Genomic DNA, 7,438 nt, shown 5'->3' with positions numbered 1-7,438 from the left:
TGTAATGTCGTTTGGTGTTACTTTCCTTGTTACTACTACCAATAGGTCAATACCTCTTCTAGAGGATTTTTAGTCTCCGAGGATATCACCAGGCTACATGTACATGCATACAATCTCTCTTATTTTTACGAAAACATATCTTCAATTTCAGAAGGATGGTTTAACTCCTGTCTATCACACATTGGCTGAGTATTGTTATTTTTTTTTTTACCTTGTATCATAAACTGAATGAAATAATTTTAATTTTCTAAGGAAATTATTTATAGTAAATGTTAAAAATATTGCTACAATTTTAAAGGGTTAGGGTTATGGTTAGGGTTAGGGTTAGGGTTAGGGTTAGGGTAAGGGTTAGGGTAAGGTTAGGGTTAGGGTTAGGGTTAGGGTTTAGGGTTAGGGATGGGTTAGGGTAGTGTACTTTGACGAGGGTTAGTGAGGTGCCCTTTCTCTCTTCTGCGCATGTCTGCCCTTTTTTGTGACTGCGCATGCGTCAGAAATTTCAAAAAGTACAGAGTATGAAAAGTGCCTTTGACTTCAATCTTCAAACAGATGTAGAATGGATTTGACTAGAGATATTTTCATAAAGTTAACTTTTCCTCAAAGATGGAAAGGCAATCTTGAGGAAGAAAACTTATTGGTATCACTGAAATGTATGGCCGCACTTTCCAACCTCACTGAAGAAACGTTTGTGCGAGAGTAAAGCCTAACCCCGAGTTAACCCCAACTCCTAAACTACAACAAATAAAGACTTGCGGTTTTCACTATAGGCTTAATTGACCAAAAGTACTGTCCCTAACGGGACTAATTTTTTAACGGCAAGCCGATAGAGGCATAGGATCATAATGAAATATTGAAAATATTGACTATGAAAAGTACCAAAAACCATAACCCGACCCCCCATCCCTCCAAAACTGTGATTTTTAAAAGTTTGTGAAAAAACTTAATACGAAAATCCAATCGGTTACCCTCCTAGACTTACCCTTTCCGAGATGGAGTAAGGCATCCAAAACAACAATTTCAACATATTTGGGGTTTGGGTTAGGTTTAGTGTTTGGGTTAGAGTCAGGGTTAAGGTTAGGGTAAAGGTTAGGGTTAGGGTTAGGGTAAGGGTCAAGATTGGGACAGGGTAGTGTACTTTGACGAGGGTTAGTGAGGTGCCTTTTCTCTCTTCTGCGCATGTCTGCCCTGTTTTGTGACTGCGCAGTGGTCAGAAATTTCAAAAACTATTTCTAAGTACAGAGTATGAAAAGTGCCTTTGACTTCAATCTTCAAACTGATGTAGAATGGATTTGAATATAGATATTTTCATAAAGTTAACTGTTCCTAAAAGATGGAAAGGCAATCTTGAGGATAAAAACTTATTGGTATCACTGAAATGTATGGCTGCACTTTCCGACCTCACTGAAGAAACGTTTGTGCGCGAGTAAAGCCTAACCCCGAGTTAACCCCAACTCCCAAACTACAACAGATAAAGACTTTACACTACAGGCTTAATTGCCCAAAAGTACTGGCCCAGTTGGGGTCAATTTTTTAACGGAAAGCCGATCGAAGCATAGGATCATGTTGAAATATTGAAAAGATTGACTATGAAAAGTACCAAAAACCATAACCCGACCCCCCATCCCTCCAAAACTGTGATTTTTGAAAAGTTTGTGAACAAACTTAATACGAACAAACTCTAGATTTAATATTTGACTGAAATATTTTTTTTTTTTTATTCCGTTCGATAAACCTATTTCTGTCATATAAGAAATGTCACCGTTACGAAACTGATCTTTGATATTGTACTTCCATAAAGAAATGGAGGTCGTTTAATTAACAATTTATATACGCCCTTGCTACATGACAAGTCTAGGGTTTATTTAGGTAAGTATGCGCATGTGTATAAAATTGAGAAAGGAAATGGGGAATGTATCAAAGAGACAACAACCCGACCATAGAAAAAACAACAGCAGAAGGTCACCAACAGGTCTTCAATGTAACGAGAAATTCCCGCAAGTTTTCTTGACTTGAAGGAGTATCAGATTGAATGGTTGCTCTGGATTCCCTACTGCATTGATTAATTTGAAACTCACGAGATCCTTTCTACGTCTGTCTGCTATTGAGGGTTATTGTTGTTGCATGATTTTAAATCATATGCATTATTGAAATTAAAATAAATGTAGTCCACAATGTGAAGGTGTAACTAGAACACCCCTTCAGCCAAAATGGAGTCTTCCATATTAATGCTTTGAGTTGTCTCCCGCCAAACCACGATACGTTGAGAAAAATTAACTCGTTCTGTCGAGACCTCATATTATATTAAAACCGATCGCAATTTAAATAGAGGAATGTGCACGGAAAGGAGTCTTGCCCACTGACCCAAAAGAAATTAAATATTTAAAGAGTTAGGAATGGGGTTCCACCTATAATTCACGTGGGAAAATAGTTGATAAGGTACGAAGTGAAATACCTTCTCTTCTCTCACTCTCAGTGACTGCTGTGGAAAGTAAACTTGGAACTGATAGTACAAAAATAAAACACAATAAGTTCATTGTTCATACACTTGTATCGAGGATTGGCTATTTTTAAAGTTGAATAACTATTCAGATTACGTAAATTACATTTTACGAGCATTTTACACGTGCAGTTGAATTATTTTTGAAAATAATACTAATGCATGTATCAATGAAAACAATGGCAATCATATCCGTCAGAACAATCTGCTCTTTGATTATAAAGAGGGTCAGATAAAAAATGAACAACTCAACTATTACTAAAAACTGTAAGTGAAGCAGTCCAGTTTTGTTGTTTTTTAGGAATCATTATTGTCACAACCTCCACCACTGCCTCTTCCTCATCAGTAGAGAAAGCAGCTGAACCAGAGGAAATACAGGTACCAATTTGTATCAGTCTTTCTTGCTCATGCATAATCTTGCTCAGCTTCTCTGTAAAACCTGATGATGTGGCATCATGATTTCAGATTTGCTATACCCTGCCGTAGCTTGATGACTCAGAACCGGTCAGATCATATTTTTTTTGGCCTGACATTGGTTAGATTGAGGTGAAGTTTGAATTTGGTTGAGGTCACTTTTGCCTTTCTCTAGTCATGTCCTTGTATAAATTGGAAAAATATGCGGAATTTGCCATATATTTACAATCTGTGTCCTATGGAGACATTCTTCTCTTATTAAGTATTGTAACAATAAAACCTTAGGAACTCACCTCCTCAGAGTCCATTTTGAAGACATATTTCACATTTGGTACTGTTGTTTGCCAACATATGTAGATAACCATATTATATATCATTTTGTTACAGAAGCTATGGAACTTAGACCCAATTACAACCAACCTAACAGTTTATGTTAAACAAAGACGCCTGTTTTGTCATCAAATAACTGTGTTTTATTTTGGAAGTTTCTTGCAAAATGAATTTGATATCTTCTTTTCAATGAAAAATTTTAATATTTATAGTGGTATATTTAGTATCAGCCATAGTAATAATTTGAACAAACAAATATTTGTACAGCTTTTTGCATTTGACTTATTTTTGTATAGGTAACATCACACAAAGCTGTAACAAAAGAAGAGTTGGCAGCAGCTGTAGATGCATGGAATTCTGGGAAGAGTAAATGTCCAAAACCACTGGATCGTAAACATCCAATGTAAGTACATATGAAGCCTTTTAGGTTTACAAAATATATATTGACTGTTGGAAAAGTAATAGTAAAAATATTTCATTTTAATACTAGAATGAAATTCTTCCTACAATCAATATCATTTTTGCACTTTGATGAAAAATACTTGAGCTACAAGCTGAGGATAATTCTTGAAATTGTAATGAGGTATAAACTTTGGTAGTGGCTATATATAAGTGCTGGCAAAATAGCAAAGGTAATGGCCGATTTTGGCCTCAAATTTCCGGTCCATCTGACAAAAGATTTTGGACACTTTTTAAACACTTAAGTGTCTATTTCAGTTGATTCAAGTAGTTTATGTGAAGGATTTTAACTGATTTAGTCATTGAAAACACTCCGATTCAAGCTTAAATATGAAAAATCTATCAAATATGCCAAAAAACGTCACTTTTCAGATGGTTTTTGTCAAAACTGAAAGTGTGCGCATCCGTGTTCATCCTCAACCTTTATATATTTATGTATTATCATCAAATTCAACTTACATTTCAATATTAAGAATGAACACGAATGCGGCCACATTCATTTAAGACGGAAACCGTCTAAAATTTAACTAAAATGCTAAAATTGTGAAGATTTCAGTAATTTAGCATGACTTAATGATCCTAGTACCCGATATATGTGCATTGTATTGTCAAAAACAGCCAATACTTATGGAGCAGAAGCATTCTACTTTCCAAAAGATAAATAAAAGATTACATTTTAACAATTTTGTAAAACTGCTATATTTTGGTGCCAAAAAGGGGTCGTACTGAACCTATACTCCTTTGCAATTTGCTTTTTTGATGGCTCTGATTAAAATATCTTAATTCAATAGAAATATCCTATTTTGCCGGCTTGAGTTTTAAGATATTTTAATCAGTGCCGGCAAAATAGCCACTACCAATTTTTTCCATGCTGAAAACTGACTGGGTTGGAGAACAGCAATAATAATACTGTAAGGCGCATGTTAGCATTTGTTGCCATGGATTTATAGACTATATCCCATCTTTTTCATCATATTGATTTCAATCTTTTTTGAATGAAGATGAAATAAAATGAAAATATAGCTTGTAAAATTTCACTTAATTATGTATCTATGTTATTATTTGATTCAAATCAACCATGTTAATTTTCTTATTTACAGATTGCCAAAAGAGGGTGAAAGAAACATACTTATTACCAGTGAACTGCCATATGTAAACAATGTGCCACATCTAATAGGTAATATTATTGGTTGTGTACTTAGTGCTGATGTCTTCTCTAGGTATGTTAAATTGTTGATCGGGAATATTTTCAACAATGTCTTATATGAACAGGGTACTGTACTGCCATCCATAAATACCTAACAAAAATGTGTATCTACAGGGGATGATATAGCTTTCAACAAATATTTCCTAATTACAGGGGACTGCTTTGCATTCAACAAATACCTTTTATCTACAGGGGACTGTACAGCTTTCAACAAAAAGTTGTATTCAATAGTGACGTATTCAACTCCCAACAAAAACCTTGATATCTACAGGGACTATACAGTCATCAAAGAAAAACTTGGACATATATAGGGAAATGTACAGCTTTTAACAAAAATAAGATGTCAATGAGGGACTTTACAGCCTTAAAAAGATGAAATATACAGGGGACTATGACTTATAACACAAAGTTGATATATACAGAAGACTGTACAGCCATTGACAAACTAATTACAAAGAAAAAGGACTATTGTATGAATTATAGACTCACAACCTGGGAATAGTACTTCTATCTTGAGCTTAAGTCATATTCCACAACTATGATGGTATTTGCTAGATTTTGTCAGTGTTTTACCTTTAAAGAAAGATTTTTTTTTTCTGTTAGCCTGTATGCAACTTTTAATTATGTGGCTGATTCTACTGTATTATTTCTTCCTGTTATAGATATTGTAGACTGAGAGGATATAACTGTTTATATGTCTGTGGTACAGATGAATATGGGACTGCTACAGAAACTAAGGCCATTGAGGAAAAGCTGACGCCACAACAGATCTGTGATAAATATAACAAGTTACATACAGAAATTTATGATTGGTTCAATTTTGATTGTGACTTTTTTGGCAGGACAACAATCAAAGAACAGACAAGGTAACATTGACGGGACGTTTCATTTGTAATTATACATCTTGCAGGTCCAAATAGAAGCTCAGATATGTTTCAGATCTATCTTGAAGATACATTATCATAAAAATAGAAGTTCATTCTAGCGCTTGGGACAATGTCACATTGATCTGATGTTTCACACATAATAGAAGCAAATTTTTGAATAAGTTCTATCTCTTACACAGAAAATCATAAAAATAGAAGCATTTGGTCATCCTATTTGATACCTGATAATATAAGTGTCACATGGCAAAGCACCTTTAGGTAGCAAAAACTTTTGCTGTCCTTTTACGCCAAAAAATGAAAATAACACTTTATGAATGTTAGACGTCCAAATCATGATTATGGATTTACCTACATCAGCAATGCTTAAAGCCAAATATTTTGAAAGCCGCAGGTATATAAGAACTAACCAGGTTTTAATTTTTGTCGAGCCTGCAACGTAACTTTAGTTGCAGAAAGCTCGACATAGGGATACTGATCCGGCGGCGGTGGCGTTATCTTACTTCTTAAAAGGTTAATATTTTAGAAGGTGGAAGACCTGGATGCTTCATACTTTGTATATGGATGCCTCATGTTACAAATTTTCCGTCAGTCACATGTCCAATGTCTTTGACCTCATTTTCATTGTTCAGTGACTACTTGAAAAAAAAGTTACAATTTTTTGTAATGTTAAATTCTCTCTTATTAGAAGTAATAGGATAACTATATTTGGTATGTGCGTACCTTGCAAGGTCCTCATGCCCGTCAGACAGTTTTCACTCGACCTCGACCTCATTTCATGGATCAGTGAACAAGGTTAAGTTTTGATGGTCAAGTCCATATCTCAGATACTATAAGCAATAGGTCTAGTATATTTGGTGTATGGATGGACTGTAAGGTGTACATGTCCAACTGGCAGGTGTCATCTGACCTTGACCTCATTTTCATGGTTCAGTGGTTATAGTTAAGTTTTTGTGTTTTGGTCGGTTTTTCTTATACTGTATGCAATTGGTCTACTGTATTTCGTGTATGGAATAATTGTAAGGTGTACATGTCTGGCTGGTAGGTGTCATCTGACCTTGACCTCATTTTCATGGTTCAGTGGCCATAGTTAAGTTTTTGTGTTATGGTCTTTTTTTCTAATACTATATGCAATAGGTGAACTATATTTGGTGTATGGAAATATTTTATGATCTATATGTCAGTCGCGCAGGTTTTATTAGATCTTGACCTCATTTTCACATTGCTCAGTGTTAAAATTTTGTGTTTTTGTCTGTTTTTCTTAAACTATAAGCAATAAGTCAACTATATTTGTTGTAAGGAAGAATTATTAGCTGTACATGTCTGCCTGGCATGGTTCATCTGACCTTGACCTCATTTGCATGGTTCATTGGTCAATGTTTAATTTTCTTGGTTAATGTTATGTTTATGTGACAGGTGTAATAAAGCTTTATATTTAGGACTATCAACATAATATCAATGATTAGTAAAGAAGGCGAGACATTTCAGCGTGTGCACTCTTGTTTATCTTTCTAAGTTATAAAAAAATAAGTAACTGAAACATCCAGTTTTTGGAAAGTTTGCTATAGCTTGCTATAGCAATAAACTTTCTTAAGGCATCGACCTTAACTTCCGGTGAGACAGACTATCTTACTTTAGGATGTGTGTCCT

General features: G+C 34.8%; 1 pseudogene; it reads left to right on the top strand.

The window, feature by feature from the left end:
- Window positions 1–396: 396 nt before the first annotated feature.
- The window catches only part of LOC134692365 (methionine--tRNA ligase, cytoplasmic-like), a 131,970-nt pseudogene continuing 124,928 nt past the window's right edge, over window positions 397–7,438 (top strand).

The sequence above is a fragment of the Mytilus trossulus genome, chromosome 12 (genome assembly GCF_036588685.1).
Source record: "Mytilus trossulus isolate FHL-02 chromosome 12, PNRI_Mtr1.1.1.hap1, whole genome shotgun sequence".
Lineage (NCBI taxonomy): Eukaryota > Metazoa > Mollusca > Bivalvia > Mytilida > Mytilidae > Mytilus > Mytilus trossulus.
This window is presented reverse-complemented; position numbering and strand designations above follow the sequence as displayed.